This window comes from Mytilus trossulus, chromosome 4 (assembly GCF_036588685.1).
Source record: "Mytilus trossulus isolate FHL-02 chromosome 4, PNRI_Mtr1.1.1.hap1, whole genome shotgun sequence".
NCBI lineage: Eukaryota > Metazoa > Mollusca > Bivalvia > Mytilida > Mytilidae > Mytilus > Mytilus trossulus.
The window spans coordinates 29,883,069-29,904,940 of NC_086376.1; positions in this window are offsets into that span (position 1 = coordinate 29,883,069).

Sequence of the window (21,872 nt, forward strand, 5' to 3'; positions counted from 1 at the left end):
CTTATATATGATGTGATACCCTCATTTAAAAAGAAGGACGAAAGTTACCAGAAGGACAGTGAAACTCAAAAATCGAAAAAAAACCTGACAACGCCATGGCTAAAAATGAAAAAGACAAACAGACAAACAATAGTACACACGAGACAACATAGAAAACTAAAGAATAAACAACACGAACCCCACCATAAACTAGGGGTGATCTCAGGTGCTCCGAAATTTAGCAGATTCTGCTTCACATATGGCACCCATCGTGTTGCTTATGAGATAACATATCCGGTAAATAGTCTAACTCGGTAGGTCACTTTAATGAAAGGGAAGTTTTTAACCCGGGTTTGATTTTTTCTCAATCGGTTTATGAATTTCGAACAGCGGTATACTACTGTTGCCTTTATTTATATATATTTATATTTCCATACATAATATATAATTTCGGAGAAAAAAATGCTAAAATCTTGTAAAATTGAAAATGTTCGTCCTAGTTATTTCATCTTGAATTGACAAAAAATGTCACTGTGACGAATATTTGAAGTAGACCAAATGAAGATAGTAAAGATATGCCATTGAATGGTTTTATGATTTATCCGTCTGGAAGGTTGGTGCATTTAAAATTTTAATTTATATGCTTCATGTCACTCGATCGTCTTTCATAATTTACCTTTGAAATGTTATACAAGTAAATTCATATGTTAATATTCATAGATATCCTATTACATGTAGCATAAAAATTGAATGTTTATGACATCTGGTGTTAAAATACCAATGTGTACATGTATCATTACCACGTTACATAGTTTTTGTTTTTATCAAACAATTATGACAAAATAATGTATAAGGGGCGTTTGAAAATGTTATAAAATAAAAATGTAAATTACAAACGAAATCGTTTTTGCCTTACTTTTCCTTTCAAATTCTTTTTTTTTTATAATTTATTATTTTTCTTCATGAATCTACAAGTATCAACATATATTTATATTGTGGCACAACAAGCAAGCAAATGAAATAGAAAAAAGCATTCCTTTCAAATTCTTATTATGAAAAATACTTTGGCTGTATTTGGCAAAACTCTTAGAACTTTTTGTGCCTCAATGCTCTTCAACTTTGTTCTATGCATTGCCTTTTAAACTTTTGTGGATTCGAGCGTCACTGGTGAGTCTTTTGTAGACGAAACGCAAGTCTGGCCCAGGTACAACATTTCAATTCTGGTATCTATGCAGAATTATGTACACACAAACATTGAGAATGGAAATGGTGAATGAATCAAAGAGACAACAACCCGACCAAAGAGCAGACAACAGTTGAAGGCCATCAACGGGTCTTCAATGCGGCGAGAAATTCCCTCAACCGGAGGAATGCGTCAGCTGGCCTCTACACAAAAAATGTATACTTCTTCAGTGATAATGTACGTCATACCAAACTCCGAAACAGACACACGAAAATAAAATTAAAAAACATTCAAGACTTACAAAGGCCATAGGCTCCTGACTTCGGACAGCACAAAATCGGGGCGGGGCCATGCCCTCCAAACCTCCCCAATACCATAAAACAACTGTTTAAGTGATAGAGAAGAAAAACAACAATCCTTTTTTTCTGTTTTTTCCTGGACATAAATACCAATTTTAAGATATGCATTTGGTAATTCTTCCCTTAGCATGCGAAATTATGTGTAAGATGCAATGACCGATCGACTAGAAGCTAGAATAATGTGTTCCAATAGAGTAACATGTCGTCCTGTGGAATGATGCTTTATGAACTTGCACGTGAAGAATCCTTTTCAGTGCATCTGTCTAGTATTATCGTATTGACATGTCTTTGTCTTGAATATGCATTGAAAATGACGATGAACGTTTAACAAGCACTATTATATCACAATCTTTCTTTCAAAAAAAGGTTACCAATTTAGGAAGCAGTGAATGATTCAAGGCCCATTATAGTGCTACACATTATGGTTTTAACGTAAACGCATTTTGTGTTTTATTACTATTGTTCGAAATATTAGCAATACCAAGGATGTTCTACACAAGGACTATATTACTGGAGCTGTTTTAGGTAAAACATTTCGGAATGTTCGGTCCTCAATGCTCTTCAACTTCGTACTTTCTTCGATTTTTTTTTTTTTTTTTATATATATATTCGAGCATCATTGATGACGAAAAGCGCATCTTGGATATATTTTATAAGCCAAGTATCTGTGATGTGTTTTTTTTTTTATTATTTCATAACATGTATGCATACATGAAAGGCATTAACATACATTTTAAGTTGAAACACATAAAGATTCTTACCAGGCGAAATCCATCTTCAGAACGTCTTTTATAGAAAAAAATCAAATTATAACATATTGTTATTCTGAAAGACTGAACTAAATAATGTCACACTGCACAAAATCATGGCAAAATCCCTGCACTAAACGGTTCTAGCTATGACGATGTTACCACTTGTTTATGTGCATTTAAATATGTGTGAGGCATTATTAAAGTCAATGACATTATTTTGACATTTTTACCTATTATGTCTGTTTGTTTTGTTCATACATCGTTGTGAATATAATGGACATCTATGCGACTGTCATACAAGTGAGACATTTAGCTAGCTATAAAACAAGGTTTAATCCACCGTTTTCTATATACGAAAATCCATGTACAAAAGTCAGGAATAAGACAGTTGTAATCTATTCGTTTGATGTGTTTGAGCTTTTGATTTTGCTATTTGATTTGGGACATTCCGTTTTGATATTTCCTCGGCATTCAATATTTTTGTGATTTTACTTTAACCATTGCAACACAAGTCACATAAGGACTCATCGAAGAGTTGTTGCAAGGTTTCTTAACGTGCAAAGATTTACGCAAGACACAATTTCTGAGCTTTAGGGACAGGCCTAGGATATTTAATGTAAAAAAGGGGTGTTGCAAAAAATGGTAGTTATACCACTAATCGGAGGGAGTTGGATGATTTAATGAAATTAAATGATATTATCCGTATTTTGTTTAAACTTTATCATAGTCGCTATAAAAATAGAATGTTTAGAGGAATTGGGATTATGGCCTTTTTCAAGTAGAATACAAGGACAAACTAGTCACTTTTCAAAGTCTTAAATACAAGGTTGCTCTATTCTGTCCTCCTCTGATGTTAAACCTTGTTAAAATAAGTGAAAAATGTACTGTGAAGTATAGAGAACTTACTCTAATAAGTGATCTGAAAAACAAATGGATAAAATGAACACGATAGAAAGCGAAAAAGAAAAGCAGATAGATAAATCGAGGAAGATAGGAAATGTTTGGGAAAAAAACTAATGATAAAAAATCCAAAGGATTTTGGGAAAAAATAAATCGTTGAGGAACAAGAAATAAACCTATTAAAGTATAAGTAATGCTGGATTCTTTTTTCTATTTTAATAACACCGAAAAGGGAACAATCATTTGATTATTCGTAAAGGAGGAGCTTATGAAAATTAAAATCCTGCCCTGGTAAGAGATGAAAATGGCAATCTTGATTGAGACAGGATGAAAATCAATAACCTGCAACAAAAAATGCAGGAAACATTTCTATAAAAAAGTATTGGCAGAAATTCGGGAAATATGCTAAATTTAAAAAAAACCGACGTCTAAAAAGTGGTCAAAAAAGAAACCGGACATGCTAAACGGTACCATACGAATATTACATACTAACCCAACATTCTAAACATTACGGTACGAATATGACATACTTACCCAATATTTAAACAAATATAACATACCGATTGGTTTCTTAGATACTATAGTGAACGTTTATATACTTAAGCAAATCATGTGTTACATCAGCAAGTAGTAACCAAACATTATATGAATCACCGACTATTATGGCGTAGTCGTACCACTGTGTACAAATATGTATGAAAAGTATGCTAGTGGAACAAAGTCATTCGTCTTTGTAATATAAAAGAAGATGTGATATGATTGCCCTTGAGAAAAAAAGCATGATCTCTGAAGTGACGCTTTAAAATTATATAATGAATAGTTAAATATCGGATATAAGTTTCATTGTGTATGACTTACGTTTGTTCCTATAACGATTATTAGTCATAAATAGTGATAAGCCCGTGTCTTCTTCCGTGTTTTTTTTTGGTTAACAAATATGTTACAGATTTATTCCGTATCAGTTACGGTTTTCGTTTTATATAATTTTGATTTAATTGGATCTATTCTTGAAAGTAACATATTCTAAATTCGTTTTTTTTTTTTTTAATTTTCTCATATTTTAAATTCCGGTTTCGAGCCCTCAATGAAGATAATGCAATGATGTTTAGTGATCAATTATGTAATAGTAATTAGTTATATTTCTTTATGACGGTTGCTAAGGTTGACTTGCGTTTTACCTAATTACAACTACACGAATGAGAACATTTGACAAAATGACATTTTCTCCTCCGTTTTATCTTTATATCCGGAAATTTTGTTAATATATGGTAGTTAATTGTAAAAATTGACAGATAAAATAGTTATGTTATTGCAGTGGACTTTTTTAGGGGTACATTGTGAGCATAGATAAGTCTGAAATGAGGCGTTTTCATTATCAGCGACAGTTTTATTGAGCCGATTTTGCACTTATCACAGGTTAAGTTAAGTTAAAATTAAAAGATGAACATATGGCCCAAATTGTGGAATATGACAGATATATGCGGCTTATCAGTAACTGCTTGATAAACGAATTAGGTATTGACAATTCACTTGGAAACTCAATATATGCCATAACGACACTTACCAAAGAGGAAATCCTGGATAATCAATGTCTGTTATATGTTCCTTTGGAATTTCAACCAAAGATGAAGAACTGGATCTTCCATCACTTTATTGGATACCTAAACTACACAAGTGTCCTTACAAACAGCGGTATATTGCTGGGTCTGCCAAGTGCTCCACGAAACCTCTTTCTAAATTATTAACATCTATTTAATCAGCAATCAAAGACGGGCTTCAAAGTAATTGTGAAACTGCCTATTCTAGAGGTGGCGTGAATCAGATGTGGATACTTAAAAAATCCAAAGATCTTTTAAATTACATACAATCTAACTCTCTTTCATCTTGTAACAGTATCAAAACATTTGACTTTTCTACTCTTTACACAAGTATTCCACATTCCAAACTAAAAGACAAATTGAAAGAGTTGGAATTACTTTGCTTCATAAAAAAGAATGGCCAACGTAGATACAAGTATCTTGTCTTAGGGAGGGATAAATCCTACTTTGTAAAAAATCACTCTGATTCAAACAAAAAATTCTCTGAAACTGATATTATCAATATGCTTGATTTCTTGATTAGCAACATATTTGTTACGTTCGGAGGACCTGGTTTTCAACAGACTGTCGGCATTCCGATGGGAACAAACTGTGCCCCTCTACTTGCCGACTTGTTTCTTTATTATTTCTTTATGAGGCTGACTTCATGCAAGAACTTCTTAGGAAGAAAGATAAGAAGTTAGCAATATCCTTTAACTCTACTTTCCGCTATATAGATGATGTTCTTTCACTAAACAATTCAAAATTTGGTGACTATGTGGAACGCATCTATCCCATCAAACTAGAGATAAAGGGTACTACAGATACAGTTAAGTCGGCTTCATATCTTGACTTACATCTCGAAATTGACAATGAGGGTCGGTTGAAAACAATACTTTACGACAAAAGAGATGATTTGAGCTTTCCAATTGTGAACTTTCTATTTCAAAGTAGCAACATTCCAGCAGTACCTGCATACGGGGTATATATCTCCCAATTGATACGATATTCCCGTGCTCATCCCTCCGTAAATTTTACGGACGCCATCACGAGTTGGTTGACCGTTATGGAATAACTGATGAATGATTTCGGATATTTTCCTTACGTCGTAACTACAATCCCCTTCCTTTTCATTAAGGGGATTGTAGTTACGACGATTTTTTTCATTTACCTGTGTACATTATTCTACTTGGCGGAATTTTATTCAAGGTTTACGTCGTCATTTGGCGACATTTTAATCCTGGTTATGATTGAATTTCTGAAATTGTTTATTATCTTACCCTTTACTTAATTAATTCTATATTTACATTGACCCATAGATCAAATTTATTTGTTGTGTGTTTATTCACTTGTTTGTGTTCATATGTCTTTTGAATGAGTTAAGCAAATTCAATTGATATTTTATAGTGTTTCTTTCTATGTTGTGATGATGCACTACTGTTTCACCTAAGGGTGAAGGTAGATAATCTTTAAAACGTTCCAACCCGTTGCATTTGTTTGCACCTGTCTTAAGTCAGGAATCTTATGTTCACTGGTTGTCGTTTGTTGATGTGGTTCGTGACTGTGTCTAATTTTTTTTATATAGATTAAACCGTTGGTTTCCAAGTTTGAATGGTTTAACACTAGCCATTTTTGGGGCCTTTATATCTTGCTGTTCGGTGTGAGCGAACTCTCCGTGTTGAATACCGTACTTTGACTTTAATGGTTTACTTTTAAAAATTGTGACTTGGAAGGAGAGTTGTCTCATTGGTACTCATTCCACATCTTCGTATACATACACATATCAAGGGAAGCAATATTAACAGAATTAAAATATGAATTGACAAAGCTAAAACTAACAAGTACCAATTATTCTGATATATATCGTACACGGTTTTAACTATTAATTACTACAATCTTATATTTTTCTTGTACGATGATATGGAAATGGCCTATTATGTTCCCGTGTCACATTTTCTCCGACAGCTTCTTTCGAAAATAAGTAAATTGAATGACAATTTTTCATGATCTTCTAAAAATACTCGGTTGAATAATAAACATATGTAATTCACAATCGTGTTTAGTACCAATGCGGTTAACCACTTATCAAGATGTTTATTATACATACGCCCTAAAAACTTAAAACAGTCTGTTCTATTTTATTCATCTTTTAACGAAAACGATTATATACACCTTATAACTTTGTATATATTTAAGAAATAAACAAACAACACTTAAACATACATGAGGAAAACTTTCTCCTTTAACTTCTAAATTTCTAAAACAAATTGAATTAATTAAAAGTTTCGATCAGCTGAAAGTGATTTTTTAAGAAAATGACTCTTACATATAGATACTCTTGAAAACCCCCCAAAAAGTTTTTTTTTTAAATATAAACGTTAATTGTCTTCAGTATAATCATTTATCACCTTATCATCTGCCGCAAGACATAGTCAATACGAACCCTCGTCTAAAAAATCTCGTCTTACTGGCGAGGTATGACTAGTGCTTTTATCGATTCACAATTAACTCTACATGTTTTGGAGTCGTATTATGAAGTCTATTTTCAGTGAACTAGTATAGGTTTTCATTAAGGGGCCAGCTGAGGCCCCATTCCGGATGCGGGATTTTCTCGCTGCGTTGAAAACCCATTGCCTCATTTTTAGACTTTAGCACCAGTTCAGAAACAGAATATTTAATAAACGAAACCATTCGCTGTCACTCGTGGTAAAATATTTTGCATAAAGGGCAAACCCGTGGTAAAATCAGTATAAATTCAAGCCCCCATTACTTATTATTCAATTACTTAATTATAGTATTATTCTATTTGTCAGTATGTATATTACTGTGACTGTTTTTTTGTGTTTTTTTGTGATATCCATTTGACATGGCTCTGTACTCATACATCCTGTCATTTTAATATTGTTGTTTGGTAAAGTTTTGTATTCTTGTTTTTCATTTTTGTTAATATTCGTTGTCTATGCACATTTTTGTGTTTCTATCACATATTACATATTTATTTGATGTTATAGGAATTAAGATTATAACACAATTTTGACGGCTGTATCCATATTTTTGGCGTTTATGTATGTTCGTTTTGTTCACACATCGTTGTCAATATAATGGAATTTTATGCGACTGTCATACAAGTGAGAGGTTGTTGTTGTCTTCCTATAAAACCAGGTTTAATCCACCATATTCTACATAATAAAAATGCCTGTACTAAGTCAGGAATATGACAGTTGTTATCCATTCTCCTGATGTTCAAGCTTTTGATTTTGGCATTTTATTATGGACTTTCCGTTTAGAATTTTCATCGAAGTTTGATATTTTTTTGTTGTTTTCCTTTTTGTCAATGTTTAAACGTTTTCCTCTTTATTTGATGTGTTTCCCTCAGTTTCAGTTTGTAACCCGGATTTGTCTTATAAAAAACTTCGACGTACAATAAGAACATAAGTTTCTTACCATTTCAATACGCTTAAGTTTGTGGATGCGTTCATATGAAGGACGATGTCAACCTCCCGTCTTAATACATAAACTTCACAAAAGACCTTATAAAAACGATAAATAACTTAGACGTTAAGATGTTTGACCTTACATCTTTCTCAAGTTTTTATCATCATTCTTTCAAAATCGTTTTTCACATTGTTTTGTCTTAATCATTAATGAGATTTGAACTTCTGGTAACTTCTGTTGTCTATATTGATTATATCGATTGATGAGATTTGAACTTCGGCTAACTATTGTTGTCTATATTAATTATATCGATTGATGAGATTTGAACTTCGGGTAACTACTGTTATCTATCTTAATTATATCGATTGATGAGATTTGAACTTCGGGTAACTACTGTTATCTATATCTATTATATCGATTGATGAGATTTGAACTTCGGCTAACTATTGTTGTCTATATTGATTATATCGATTGATGAGATTTGAACTTTGGATAACTTCTGTTGTCTATATCTATAATATCGATTGATGAGATTTGAACTTCGGGTAACTACTGTTATCTATATCTATAATATCGATTGATGAGATTTCAACTTCGGGTAACTACTGTTATCTATATTAATTATATCAATTTATGATATTTGAACTTCGGGTAACTATTGTTGGTTATATTGATTATATGAATTAATGTGAACTTTGGATAACTATTGTTGTCTATATTAATAATATCGATTGATGAGATTTGAACTTCGGGTAACTACTGTTATCGATATCTATTATATCGATTGATGAGATTTGAACTTCGGGTAACTACTGTTATCGATATTAATAATATCGATTGATGAGATTTCAACTTCGGGTAACTACTGTTATCTATATTAATTATATCGATTGATGAGATTTCAACTTCGGGTAACTACTGTTATCTATATTAATTATATCAATTTATGATATTTGAACTTCGGGTAACTATTGTTATCTATATTAATTATATCGATTGGTGAGATTTCAACTTCGGGTAACTACTGTTATCTATATTAATTATATCAATTTATGATATTTGAACTTCGGGTAACTATTGTTATCTATATTAATTATATCAATTTATGATATTTGAACTTCGGGTAACTACTGTTATCTATATTAATTATATCAATTTATGATATTTGAACTTCGGGTAACTATTGTTGGTTATATTAATTATATCGATTGATGAGATTTGAACTTCGGGTAACTACTGTTATCTATCTTAATTATATCGATTGATGAGATTTGAACTTCGGGTAACTTCTGTTGTCTATATTAATTATATCGATTGATGAGATTTGAACTTCGGGTAACTACTGTTATCTATCTTAATTATATCGATTGATGAGATTTGAACTTCGGGTAACTACTGTTATCGATATTAATAATATCGATTGATGAGATTTGAACTTCGGGTAACTACTGTTATCGATATTAATTATATTGATTGATGAGATTTCAACTTCGGGTAACTACTGTTATCTATATTAAATATATCAATTTATGATATTTGAACTTCGGGTAACTATTGTTATCTATATTAATTATATCGATTGGTGAGATTTCAACTTCGGGTAACTACTGTTATCTATCTTAATTATATCGATTGATGAGATTTGAACTTCGGGTAACTACTGTTATCTATATTGATTATATGAATTGATGAGATTTGAACTTCGGGTAACTATTGTTGGTTATATTGATTATATGAATTGATGAGATTTGAACTTTGGATAACTATTGTTGTCTATATTAATTATATCGATTGATGAGATTTGAACTTTGGATAACTTCTGTTGTCTATATCTATTATATCGATTGATGAGATTTGAACTTCGGGTAACTACTGTTATCGATATTAATTATATCGATTGATGAGATTTCAACTTCGGGTAACTACTGTTATCTATATTAATTATATCAATTTATGATATTTGAACTTCGGGTAACTATTGTTATCTATATTGATTATATGAATTGATGAGATTTGAACTTTGGATAACTATTGTTGTCTATATTAATTATATCGATTGATGAGATTTGAACTTTGGATAACTTCTGTTGTCTATATCTATTATATCGATTGATGAGATTTGAACTTCTGGTAACTACTGTTATCGATATTAATTATATCGATTGATGAGATTTCAACTTCGGGTAACTACTGTTATCTATATTAATTATATCAATTTATGATATTTGAACTTCGGGTAACTATTGTTGTCTATATTAATTATATCGATTGATGAGATTTCAACTTCGGGTAACTACTGTTATCTATATTAATTATATCAATTTATGATATTTGAACTTCGGGTAACTATTGTTATCTATATTAATTATATCGATTGGTGAGATTTCAACTTCGGATAACTACTGTTATCTATATTAATTATATCAATTTATGATATTTGAACTTCGGGTAACTATTGTTATCTATATTAATTATATCAATTTATGATATTTGAACTTCGGGTAACTACTGTTATCTATATTAATTATATCAATTTATGATATTTGAACTTCGGGTAACTATTGTTGGTTATATTAATTATATCGATTGATGAGATTTGAACTTCGGGTAACTACTGTTATCTATCTTAATTATATCGATTGATGAGATTTGAACTTCGGGTAACTTCTGTTGTCTATATTAATTATATCGATTGATGAGATTTGAACTTCGGGTAACTACTGTTATCTATCTTAATTATATCGATTGATGAGATTTGAACTTCGGGTAACTTCTGTTGTCTATATTAATTATATCGATTGATGAGATTTGAACTTCGGGTAACTACTGTTATCTATCTTAATTATATCAATTGATGAGATTTGAACTTCGGGTAACTACTGTTATCTATCTTAATTATATCGATTGATGAGATTTGAACTTCGGATAACTACTGTTATCTATCTTAATTATATCGATTGATGAGATTTGAACTTCGGGTAACTACTGTTATCTATATTGATTATATGAATTGATGAGATTTGAACTTTGGGTAACTATTGTTGGTTATATTGATTATATGAATTGATTAGATTTGAACTTTGGATAACTATTGTTGTCTATATTAATTATATCGATTGATGAGATTTGAACTTCGGGTAACTATTGTTGTCTATATTAATTATATCGATTGATGAGATTTGAACTTCGGGTAACTATTGTTTTCTATATTAATTATATCGATTGATATGATTCCAAAATCGGGTAACTACTGTTATCTATATCATTAATATCGATTGATGAGATTCCAACTTCGTGTAACTACTGTTATCTATATCTATTATATCGATTAATGAGATTTGAACTTCGGGTAACTATTGTCGTCTATATTATTTATATCGACACATCTGACTTCTTATGGGGTTGCTGAGCCTCCGCAAACCTCTAACTTTCAAAAAAACACAAAAAAAACACAAAAAACAAAAAAGAAAATAAACAAATGAAAAAAAAAAACCCAAAACACATAGATCTCCAGATATGCATGAATTATGCAATTACTATTTTTAAATAATGAACAAGAATTATTAAAGCTTGCAACATAATAATAGTTATTTATTGCAGCATTTGGGACTTAGAATAATCAACTTAATTGTTAAAATCACCGGTATATTTGCCAACAATAGAATGACACACTTTGCTGAACCTACTAATTGTATTTATTATTAATTTGTTTGCAAAGAATAGAATTTGTGTCACTGGACCTCCATTAGACAAATGATAAATCAAGGATAAATTAGACACACATATTTTGACCTTACAATGTGTTTAACTAAAACAAAACAAAGTTTGTCTACAGAATTTATAGTTAAACTCTTTATTAAAAAAATTATTTCTAGATTTCATGTGGGTGACCATTTACAAGTTACTGCGTTTGCGACGTATAAACATTAAAATATACATTTAGATATAAGTATATATCCAAACAAAGGTGCGCCTTAAATACAAATTGCTGATCTTTTAAGTTTAAAATTGAATTAATATTACTGCTGAGGGCTTATTTAATACTTCTTTGATTATTTCCATTGTTTTTTTTCTGTCAATGAAACGAGATGTCTTGTTTATAAATATCCACCACATGACAATTACTAGCCTTCAGATCAATCTGATATTTTGATATTATGATTATTTTGATATCAAAGGGAGTCAAGATTAAAAAGACGTCATTTCCATAGTTATGAAATATCTCTGCAAAACAGCAGGTATCGTTGTGAAGTACTGAACCCTTGGAAAGGAAGTGGAGCCTTTTTCTGAATTTTGAAGTTATTGGTCTGAGCTTACTGATATGGGATGCATTTAGGCTTTTTTGTTTTCTCCTCTTAGCATATTGTTTATTAAAAAAAATATTTATGAGTTTCGAACATCATCTAGCTGTTGTCACAACTGATTTGTTGTACGGTGTATTTCCCTTTTGATTATTTAAACTTCATCTAAGGTGAAATGAGATAAAAATGCATTTCATCTAATTATCAATTGACACTTTCAAGCTTATAGCTAAAGGATTTATTTTGTTGATTGTTGTTTACTGTATACCGGCTACACAACAGCGACCTATATGTAGGACAATCATGTAAAACTACTTGATTAGTAATGAAAACTTAGCTTCCACGTAGCTAGGAGTACCAACCTGGCAAAAACCTGGCAAAAAGAAATCCAAACAAACAAATAAACCAAGAAAGGTTACAAAAAGACAAACAAATCCACAAACTTTTCTCGTATCATTCAATATTCCACGAACTCAGTTAAATTTCCGTAATTTATATCTATACTATTATCCTTCTCTTTGTCAATACTAGTAGTCCATTTGCCAATTACCAATTTGATTCTGTTATAATACACTTTTAAACAAATTATTCCCTTTGTCAATCGTAGACTGGTTTCATTCAGGACAAAATTGGCTTTTGCCAATGCAAAGAATGATGAATTGAAAGTGATGTATCGGCGGTTTAACTTATTTTTCATTAAACGATCATTTCTGATGTCAAAAGTATTCCGATTTATAACAAATTAATGTAATCTAAAAGTTTGAAAACATTAAAGATTACTCACATTACGCACAGGTAAATTTGCTCGTTCTGCTAGCTCTCCATTATAGATGAAAATTGATGTCCCCCATAAGGGAGACAACTGAAAGAGGGATATCTAATTACAGGGTCAATTACGGTAATTGACAAATAGCCTATTGGCACTACAGATGAAATTATTTATATTCTCACCAAACGTTTAATAACTTAAATCAAGCGAAGTTGAGGCAGAGGAGAGGTGAATACATAAAAACAGTTGTGAGCAATTAAACACCATAGAAACAACCGAAATAGAAAAACCATAACCCATCTAATGTCAAAGCCTTACTTGCACTCTTCTAATAGGGCTTGGTCAAATTATCAACATGAATGATTTCCATTACATCAAATATACATCTGTGATTTATATGTATTGATATGTAATTTACTATGTTCTATTTAATATAACAGGTATTTATGAGGAAAAGGATTACATAATATTGGTTTAAATAAGTGATTATTTGAAAACTGTGCAACATGTTTAGTCGTACTATGACGCATTGTATCAACTGTTTAACTGATTTTAAACCGACTACAGCAAATAAATCGAATATTTTTCAAGAGCAGTGTTTGGCCAGGTTTTTGGGTTTGCAAACTTTCTATAATGCAGGTTAATTGTTTTTCTTTATTTTAATTAATTTGCCTATTTCAAAATATTGATTTTGATTCATATCTTCTGATTGTTTTATTGTTCAAAACAAGACATATGCATATTTATAAAGAAAACCTCTGATTCACGCTAATTGTTGGAATTAACTTTTCTTCTTCATAGAGAAATAAAAAAAAATAAAAATTTCACACGGACTTAACCGTTCAGGGTAATGTTTGTTACAAACATTGTTTGGTGGTTAAATATTCGATGTTTTCACGTACATGAGATTAAAATAAGAGTCTAGACTTTGACTATCGGTACAGCGTGTATTACTTGGCAAGTATCTCAGTAATTCGACACAGTCATTAACATACGGATTTCTTTTTTTTTTTAATGCGATGTATTAACGTAGGAATTATTTTAAATTAAGGAATGCATCTCCCTCGCATGCTCTATTTGGATTTAATTGATTGACCGAATTCCCCCTTCTCTAATATTTTATAGGAAACTAAAAGTGAAAGGAGTAGGTCCAGTAAGACCCCTTTTTGGCCCCAAAATATAGCAGTTTTACAAAATTGTTAAAATGTAAAACCTTTTGTTATTACTTGTACAGTAGAATGCTTCTGCTATATAAATATGGGCTGTTTTTATAATACAATGCACATATATCGGGTTTTAGCACCATTAAGTCATGCTAAATTACTGAAATCTTCACAATTCTAGCATTTTAGTTAAATTTAGACGGTTTTCGTGTGAAACCAAAGTGGCCGCATTCGTGTTCATCCTTAATATTAAAACATAAGTTGTATTTTATGATAATACATAACATATATAAAGATTGAGGATGAACACGGATGCGGCCACTTTCATTATGACAAAAACCATATGAAAAGTGACATTTTCGGCATATTTTGTAGATTTTTCATAGTTGAGCTTGAATCAGGTCGTTTTTAAAGACTAAATCAGTTAGAATATTTCACTTAAACTAATTGATTCAAATAAAATAGACACTTTAAGTGTTAAAAAAGTGGTCAAAATCTTTCGTCAGATGAACCTAAAATTTGAGGCCAAAATCGGTCATTACCGGACCAACTCCTTTGTATGATAAAGTCTTCATAGATACCAGGACAAAATTTGGTATATACGCCAGGCACGCGTTTCGTCTACAAAGACTTATCAGTGACGATCAAATCCAAAAAAGTTAAAAAGGCCAAATAAAGTACGAAGTTGAAGAGCATTGAGGACCAAAATTCCTAAAAGAGTTGCCAAATACAGCTAAGGTAATCTATGCCTGAGGTAGAAAAGTCTCAGTATTTCACAAACAAATTGTAAATAGAATGAACACGGGGTTTTTATAATATGTTAAACAGAGTCTTGCATTAACGTTTTCTTCTACAGATACCAATTCTTTCATAAAGTAATGGTACCGAGATTTATGGGGTCTGTTCGCCTTAAACATTGCTTGTCTTAATAGAAATCGTTTACATTTTTATGATTTTTAAAAGTAGTTAAAAACAATGGATTTGCAATGAAAAAAACCATATCAGATCTTACATGTACTCAATTTATTACATCTCAGTTAATTTTTAATTCTAGACGATAAATTACAGAAAAGTGAGAGTGAGTGAAAACATTAATGATTATTAATAATAACAATGATGGTGTTGTAATCACTGTACAGCTGATGATGATTTATCTAGAAATAAGAGGGTAGAGCATTCAGAAGTACAATAACATACTTCAAAGTAAATAATAACCACACACATGGTTACACACAATGTGTTACATTCGAAACTCTTTACTGAAATATTACGTATAAATATCAAACCACAAAATGACATCAGTGATAGCTTCAAAATATTAATGTGCATTGTCAGTTTGTTTTCTAATGAGTTTGTATATGCTTTTGATATCGTTATTACTCGTGATTGTCCAATTTATAAAGCTATAATATCAACAACAAAAAACGAAACAAAAGCCAGATTTAGCAGGAAATGTTGTTTTATCTTTAGAAAACCCTAAGTAGGAGCTGGAGTAAAAAACTGTTATGATCCTAAATTGACTACAAAACGGCAGTACATTAAACATTAGAAATTGAAAAAAAGTTTAAAAAAACCCAATGTTTTATCTGAAAGTGCATATTACATACAAATGTATAACCACTATTGATACTACATTATAAAGTATTTTCCCAATACATACATATAGATGATGAGTTATAATATAAAAGGTCGTTTACTGACTACAAAGAGATATTTTTAACATATCTATATATTCTTAATATCAAAAATCAATATAAAGAAATATTCGATACATAAGAAACGAAACGAAAGACGGGTTATTATTTTACTCGCTACATGATCATGTTATGTAGACATCGGAAAAACATACATGAACAGAGAGAAACTATATACAATCATATTAAAATAAAAATAAAAATGTACTTTTAATATTAAGTATTTCATTCATTATTATTATTGTATAAATCAATCGATGTTATTTTCAAAATGTTAAAAATTATAATTACAAATTTAAAAAAAAACCCGTTCAGTAAAGTTAATGCAGTGTTAAGGATATCCTGTATTTTTTCAATTAGAAAAAACAATCTTTTTAATTGAAATTATGTTTTTGAAATTATGCCTACTTGCTTTTCAATATTAAATCGCTGAAGCTAGGACACTTCTAGTGTTGATGTTCAATTTATTTGTACTTAAATATTTATAAAAGTACTTGCTATCTTTTTCTTAATGTCGTACTATTGTTTAAATATGAAATGTTATAACATACGCCTCTTCAATATGTTTTTTTTATTTTTCACGTTTTTTTCAATAAAATAATGATTGAATTTATGCTTTACTTGCTCTCTGTTTGATGTCAACAAATTACAAAACATTAAGTAAGAATTTTATCTTCATTTTGAATCTTAAAAAGTCTTTTTTGATATCACCGATTCATATGTTGCATCTTGACTTACATCTAAAAATTGACAACGAAGACAAAATTTTACAAGAGAGATTATTTCAGCTTCCAAAATGTGAAATTTCAATTTCTTGGTAGGAACATTCCAACAGCGTCTGCTAACGGACTATCGACCAGTTGATTCGATATTTATGGGCATGTATTTGTTCTCATAATTCCCTTGTAAGAAAACTGTTGCTCACAAGGAAGCTTTAATACCAAGAGTTTCAAGTAGTGATATTGAAATCATTCATTGTTTTTTTTTAATGTAATATATACGTGTTTTGTTTATATAGATTAGACCGTCGGTTTTCCCGTTTGAATGATTTTACACTAGTAATTTTGGGGCCCTTTATAGCTTGTTGTTCGGTGTGAGCCAAGGCTCCGTGTTGAAGGCCGTACTTTAACCTATAATGGTTTACTTTTTAAATTGTTATTTGGATGGAGAGTTGTCTCATTGGCACTCACACCACATCTTCCTATATCTATTGGTAAATTTTACGGACGCCATCACGAATTGGTTAACCGTGATGGAATATCTGTTTCGTAAATGACGATATATGTTCCAATTGGCGTTTCTGCAATTACTCCCCCTCTTCCTCAAAGTTGACAAACCGAATTAGACTTATTACCAGATTTGTACTTACATGATCAAGATGATAGGTGCCACATGCTACATAATATGCCTACCCTAACCGAACACTTGAGATCATACGAATTCTTGAGGGGGATTCGTGTTGCTCAGTCTTATATTTATAGGTTGAGTTTCATTTGCTGTTGTTTTTCTGTTTGTCTTTTTCTTTTTTATTCATGGAGTTGTAAGTTCAATTTCGACTTCTGAATTTGAATATCAGTTTTGTATCTTTCGCCTCTTTTACAAAAAGAGGGACGAAAGATACACGATAGCATTTAAAGCAACCTTTTGAATTTTCTATTTATATTTGAAATATGCTCATTGCCTCTTAAGTTTCAACATAAATTGATGCATATAAATAGAAGCGTTCACTTTTTGGAAACCTAGAATGTATAAACGAAATGTCAAACGCTATAATCGCATGGACTGCAATTCATATTTAAAATAGTGTAGCATTTTAATTATGTGCATACATTATAACAGGTACATGGTGTACTATTTTAACGTTTGTTAAAGCACGAAGGACACCCTAGTTAGAGGACGCTTGTTTGCCATGCCCCGATATATCGTTTGATGTTTTCTTTCTAATTACTAGTTTTAATAATACCGTTACTTTAGTTTTCTTTTGGAAGAGATGCATTTTGTTCTTTACAGATGTTACGTTTATTTAAAGGATCTGTCAGGGTCACAGGTCATTCAAAACCAGAAAAGGTTACGTTAGATCTCTTATACAGCGTTGTCAAATTGTTCGATCAAAAAGATTGATATAAACAAATCCCTTAAACATATGTTTTCACAACGGTATTTTAGTCGCAAATGGACTGAAATTTAACATCAAAATATCTTTCACACAATTTATGAAATAATATTGTTTTACATATGCATCATTATCTGTGATATATACAAAGAATACATATGTACGTACGCATTTAAACGATTTTATACGAGGAAATACCACAGGTGTAACAACTAAATCAATGTCACTTAAAAGGTGTTTGATACGGAAAGGGCTTAGTGCAGATTTATTTATTAACATGTATTTTGCAATTCATTTCCTTCATTGTACGATAACGGTAATTTATCAAAAGCATCTTATGGCGTTTTGTATAAAAATGTATTTTATATCACGATATATTACCAGAGTATCTCCTTCCTTACACCCAGCCGATATTACCTAAACGAACACAACAAAAGTAAAAAAATGAAATCGTTTTCAACTTTCATTGAAATTAAGACAGAAAGCGCATTGTTCAATGATACAAACGTGTGATATCCATCCACTGTAAACATTTCTTTTGAATTCCCGCATTAATGACTATGATGTACTAGCCTTTTATCTTGGAATCTTGGAATCTTCCAAAAATATCCTCTCATTGTATATTGATATTTTATGTCTTACTGATAATATGTCTCCAAACTTCTGTTTTCTATGTATTGGAAATGTAAATTAAATAACTATGGTAGGTTTGTTTCTTAGATAATTTTTAAGTTGTACATCATAATAAAAGAATTTTCAGGTCGAATTTCACGCAACTGTTTATGAAAGACAAAAGATCACCACACGCAATGTACACAAGAACAAGCATAATTGTAATAGGAACACTTTTTTCAAGAAACATGTGTTTTCAAAGTTTTTTGTGTGACTTTGTTGGCTGCTCAATACCTTAAAGATGTATTCTTCTGCCGTTTCAGTCTCGTTGAAATCTTGTTGTAGAATTATTTCCAAAGTATTGGGTACAAGTGGGAAATAGCAATGAATTCTAAAAATATTATTATCAAACATGACTCTGTGAAAAAATTGTGTATTCACAATGAATAATTTTTGAGTAATACAGTTTCCAAATTTTTCGACCAATCAAGTCAGTCTTTTTAGCCAAAATTTTGACAGAAATGGATGAGGGAAACAAAAAATTATTTTACAAGAATCATGTACATCACATATCATTCTTGTCGTTTGAAAATTCTTATATATGTATTGTTTCAATCATTTATAACAAAAACGTTGAAATAATATGCATTTTGTTCTTAAAACTGAGAATTACAAATTTACAAAATTGACGGTATTGTAAAGGAAGGACGTAAGATACCAGAGGGACAGTCAAACTCATAAATTGAAAATAAACAGACAACGCCATGGCTAAAAATGAAAAAGACAAACAGACAAAAACAAGGGGTGATCTTAGGTGCTCAAGAAGGGAAAGCAGATCCTGCTCCACATATGGCACCCGTCGTGTTGCTTATGTGATAACAAATCTGGTAAAAAGTTTAATTCGGTAGGTCACATTCATGAAGGGAAGGGTATTATAGTTACGTACGACGTAAGGAACATATCCAATATTATTTTTGAAACGGTTATTCCATAACTGTCAACCAACTCGTGATGGCGTCTGTAAAATTTACGGAGGGATGATTTCAACTTCACCATTTGGAACTCTTTGTTTAATAGCTTCCTTGTGAGCAGCAATCGTCTATCAAGAAAATATCATGATAGGAAATGCAAGCACGGGAATATCGAATCAATTGGGAAATATATATCCATTATGCAGGTGCTGCTTGAATGTTGCTACTTAGAAATGGAAAGTTCACAATTGGAAAGCTGAAATCACCTCTTTTGTCGTAAAGTTTTGTTTTCAACCGAACTCGCTGTCAATTTCTAGATTTAAGTCAAGATATGACACAAGATATATAAATTTGACACGAAAAAACATCAAAGTATGATAAAACTTTCTTATATAAACACCTACCTATAGTTTTTTTTAAGTTGAATTTATTTAGATTGATCCACTTCATCTTTATGAAAAGTATGAAAAAAAGTTTGTATTGTAGATTTGTATTTTTTTCACGATAATAGCCTCAAAATTGGTTAAAATTGATGAAAATGGGAAAATCATCAAAATTGGGTACTTTCAAAGGGTCGTAGCAAAAATAAATGTGCACCAAAATATGATTTTTTCTTCCCCTAAAATTTAGGTTAAGAAACGAAGTTTAATTCTAGAAATTTTTGGCTTCTCAGAGGTGTCCATCCTTAAATGTATGATTGAATTTGTGACCTCTTTTTCGTTTGTACTTACTCATGCAATTGGTTGTATAATGCAAACTCTTGTCCGCTCATTCAGGCGCAAAAATGCGGCGGAGTTAATCATGTTTTGATATCTCAACCCTCCCCCTATACCTCTAGTCAATTTAGTAAAAACAAACTCATAACAATACGTATAGTTAAACTCCTTTCCGAGTAAAAGTCCGAGTCCGATGTTAGAATAGATAACAAAAGAAACTAAACAAATTGACAATAATACATAGTTTTTGGTTCGTTCGTGTTGTTTATTCTTTAGTTTTCTATGTTGTGTTATGTGTACTATTGTTTGTCTGTTTGTCCTTTTCATTTTTAGCCATGGCGTTTTCAGTTTATTGTCGATTTATGAGTTTGACTGTCCCTCTTGTATCTTTAGACCCTCTTTTAACAAAATAAAATTGAGAATGGATATGGAGAATGTGTCAAAGAGACAACAACCCGACCAAATAAAAAAACAACAGCAGAAGGTCACCAAAAGGTCTTCAATGTAGCTAGAAATTCCCGCACCCGGAGGCGTCCTTCAGCTGGCCCCTAAACAATTATATACTAGTTCAGTGATAATGAACGCCATACTAATTTCCAAATTGTACACAAGAAACTAAAATTAAAATAATACAAGACTAACAAAGGCCAGAGGCTCCTGACTTGGGACAGGCGCAAAAATGCGGCGGGGTTAAACATGTTTGTGAAATCTCAACCCTCCCCCTATACCTGTAAACAATGTAGAAAAGTAAACGCATCACAATACGCACATTAAAATTCAGTTCAAGAGAAGTCCGAGTCTGATGTCAGAAGATGTAACCAAAGAAAATAAACAAAATGACAATTATACATAAATAACAACAGACTACTAGCAGTCACTGACATGCCAGCTCCATGCCTCAATTGAACTGATTGAAAGATTATGTCTTCAACATATAAATATCAAGTACAATCCCTCCCCGTTAGGTATGCCATCATAAAATATATGAGAACATAACCTGTGCCATGCCTACAACTAGTTTTAGAATAAATATATTTAGTTCCGATGCAAAGACCCTATAAGTAAATCAAGATTAAAGCCAAAATATGCAATATTTAATGACCTGACAACAGTATCGTAACTATATACCCTCTTAAGAAGTATGTTGAAAGGTTTTGTAAGCTTTTGAGGTCAATACTGACATTTTTCTGCTTTGTAAAGTATATTACCATAAAAGATTGCATCTGCTATACCTGAAGGTATAGATGTCTTCATATTGAGTTATATTTACGAATGATGTCCTTGTACCGATGATAAATTTAGTAAATGTTTTGACTAGTTTGTGATAACGAAAACCCTGGTGTAATAA